The sequence below is a fragment of the Schistocerca serialis genome, chromosome 7 (genome assembly GCF_023864345.2).
Source record: "Schistocerca serialis cubense isolate TAMUIC-IGC-003099 chromosome 7, iqSchSeri2.2, whole genome shotgun sequence".
Lineage (NCBI taxonomy): Eukaryota > Metazoa > Arthropoda > Insecta > Orthoptera > Acrididae > Schistocerca > Schistocerca serialis.
In genome coordinates, this window is record NC_064644.1 from 97,366,435 (window position 1) to 97,370,195 (window position 3,761).

At 49.2% G+C, this 3,761-nt stretch overlaps 1 pseudogene; it reads left to right on the forward strand.

Annotated features, from left to right (window-relative positions):
* The first annotated feature begins 718 nt into the window (after positions 1-718).
* LOC126413683 (5S ribosomal RNA) lies at positions 719-836 on the forward strand (annotated as a pseudogene).
* Positions 837-3,761: the final 2,925 nt, after the last annotated feature.

Consider the following 3,761-nt stretch of genomic DNA (forward strand, 5'->3'; position numbering starts at 1 on the left):
TGAGGCGTGGACGTATGCACTGATTCGGTTGCGAAGGGTGCCATAAGGGCGTTGTATTATCTGCTGAGGCAAGTGGCCCACAAATCTTGTAACTGGTCGTCGATGTCCCGGATACTTGCACTGAGACGGCGCCGAGGTGTGAGTTGGTTCCACACCTGTTCTATCGTAGACAGCCCTGCGGATTTTGCTGGCACCAGAAATATTTCAACATAAAGCAGACAGTTGAAGATTTTTACCGCTCTGTATTAACCGAGCGGTCTAGGGCGCTGCAGTCATGGACTGTGCGGCATGTCCCGGCGGAGGTTCAAGTCCTCCCTCGGGCATGGGTGTGGGTGTTTGTCCTTAGGATAATTTAGGTTAAGTAGTGTGTAAGCTTAGGGACTGATGACCTTAGCAGTTAAGTCCCATAAAATTTCACACACTTTTTTTTATTTTTGAAGATTTTTCTTTAATGTGGAACCACAGTCATAAAAAACTTAAGGAAAGGTATAACCGCCATTTCGCTGCATGATATGCTTAATTAAACGATCTAGATTTCAGCCTTAGGCCATTTGCAAGTGTAGTCAATCATCAAAATGTGTATCTTCAGTTATATAAACCTGAAGTTTCGTAAGTAAAAGTGATATGATTTTTGTGATATGTTAAATGGTTGGCGACTTGCATGACACTGACAGGATAACCAAAGATGTACTTTTTAACGATGACTTGTGGTCCATTAGGCAACGGCCTTGCTGCAGTGAGTACACCGGTTCCTGTGAGATCACCGAAGTTAAGCACTGTCGGGCGGGGCCGGCACTTGGATGGGTGACCATCCAGGCTGCCATGCGCTGTTGCCATTTTTCGGGGTGCACTCAGCCTCGTGATGCCAATTGAGGAGCTACTCGACCGAATAGTAGCGGCTTCGGTCTAGAATACCATCATAACGACCAGGAGAGTGGTGTGCTGACCACACGCCCCTCCTATCCGCTTCCTTAACTGAGGATGACGCGGCTGTCGGATGGTCCCGATGAGCCACTTGTGGCCTGAAGACGGAGTGCTTGTGTTCCATTCAAGTCAGATGATTTTTGGCATGTACACTCCTGGAAATGGAAAAAAGAACACATTGACACCGGTGTGTCAGACCCACCATACTTGCTCCGGACACTGCGAGAGGGCTGTACAAGCAATGATCACACGCACGGCACAGCGGACACACCAGGAACCGCGGTGTTGGCCGTCGAATGGCGCTAGCTGCGCAGCATTTGTGCACCGCCGCCGTCAGTGTCAGCCGGTTTGCCGTGGCATACGGAGCTCCATCGCAGTCTTTAACACTGGTAGCATGCCGCGACAGCGTGGACGTGAACCGTATGTGCAGTTGACGGACTTTGAGCGAGGGCGTATAGTGGGCATGCGGGAGGCCGGGTGGACGTACCGCCGAATTGCTCAACAAGTGGGGCGTGAGGTCTTCACAGTACATCGATGTTGTCGCCAGTGGTCGGCGGAAGGTGCACGTGCCCGTCGACCTGGGACCGGACCGCAGCGACGCACGGATGCACGCCAAGACTGTAGGATCCTACGCAGTGCCGTAGGGGACCGCACCGCCACTTCCCAGCAAATTAGGGACACTGTTGATCCTGGGGTATCGGCGAGGACCATTCGCAACCGTCTCCATGAAGCTGGGCTACGGTCCCGCACACCGTTAGGCCGTCTTCCGCTCACGCCCCAACATCGTGCAGCCCGCACCAGTGGTGTCGCGACAGGCGTGAATGGAGGGACGAATGGAGACGTGTCGTCTTCAGCGATGAGAGTCGCTTCTGCCTTGGTGCCAATGATGGTCGTATGCGTGTTTGGCGCCGTGCAGGTGAGCGCCACAATCAGGACTGCATACGACCGAGGCACACAGGGCCAACACCCGGCATCATGGTGTGGGGAGCGATCTCCTACACTGGCCGTACACCACTGGTGATCGTCGAGGGGACTCTGAATAGTGCACGGTACATCCAAACCGTCATCGAACCCATCGTTCTACCATTCCTAGACCGGCAAGGGAACTTGCTGTTCCAACAGGACAATGCACGTCCGCATCTATCCCGTGCCACCCAACGTGCTCTAGAAGGTGTAAGTCAACTACCCTGGGCAGCAAGATCTCCGGATCTGTCCCCCATTGAGCATGTTTGGGACTGGATGAAGCGTCGTCTCACGCGGTCTGCACGTCCAGCACGAACGCTGGTCCAACTGAGGCGCCAGGTGGAAATGGCATGGCAAGCCGTTCCACAGGACTACATCCAGCATCTCTACGATCGTCTCCATGGGAGAATAGCAGCCTGCATTGCTGCGAAAGGTGGATATACACTGTACTAGTGCCGACATTGTGCATGCTCTGTTGCCTGTGTCTATGTGCCTGTGGGTCTGTCAGTGTGATCATGTGATGTATCTGACCCCAGGAATGTGTCAATAAAGTTTCCCCTTCCTGGGACAATGAATTCACGGTGTTCTTATTTCAATTTCCAGGAGTGTATAACAACTACTGAATATTATGTACTGTCCTGACATTCAACACTCCAAATAATATAGCAATACACACAAATACAACAAACATACATAAACACACACCATTTTATGTAAATTGATGTGGGATGACTGCTATCAGATGCAGCAGGACATTAAGCAGAATCAGCGGCGACGAGCGAAAATCAGTACCAGACCGGGATTCGAAGCTGGAATCTCCATCTTACTAGGCAGGTGCGGTAACCACTGCACCATCCGGGACATAGCGTTATCGGAACAGCACGGACTATCTCGGTACGCCTCACGGCCGATCCACATTCCCACCGAACACCACCTACCCGCAGTCCGTGTCCACTATATCCCTGTTCGCTACTTAGAGATTCGCACAGGAGGTATGACGTATTTGTGCATTCCTACTGAAGAAAGTGGATCCATGCCCAGCCTGGTTTGGCTTAATGTCCAGCTGCAACTGATAGCAGTCATCCCTCTTCAGTTTACATACAGTGTTCCACAGCTGCAGGATCTTATAATAAAAAAAATAATGAAAGTTTAGATATATGGAAGTAATGAGATTAATTTTTCGCCGGCCGGAGTGGCCGAGCGGTTCTAGGCGCTACAGTCTGGAACCACGCGACCGCTACGGTCGCAGGTTTGATTCCTGCCTCGGGCATGGACGTGTGTGATGTCCTTAGGTTTAAGTAGTTCTAAGTTCTAGGGAACTGATGACCTCGGAAGTTAAGCCCCATACTGCTCAGAGCCATTTGAACCATTAATTTTTCGGCGTGTCGGACAAGCACAATAAGCTGAGCTATGCTTGTAAATCGGTAAAGAATCCTTTAATATTAGTCCCACATAAACGAAATAATCCTTTTCTTGTTGTAGATTTATGTTTACCAATTAATAATACTACTTCCGATCACCGTATCCACCTACAAAATCTTAACCGTGTCCACAATTCCTTTAGTAATCGGATCTTCGTAATAACTCCGAAGTACACAGATGGGCTTCTTGGATTTTTATATATTACAGTACTACTTGGAATAATAACTCAATTTTCACTGGTGAAATACTACTAAATTCTTTCTTCTACGCACATAAAAAATACCGACTTTTTACTTGTTCTCACAACAAAAATGGCTACCACAGATTACGCTATAAAATAATATGGTTCTACCTTCGTTCATTAACAGAGACCGAATCCTTCCTCGTACCGATGAACCGGAAAAACGTCTTACATTTTTTCAACATTTGGAAATCAAAAATACATGTCGTTA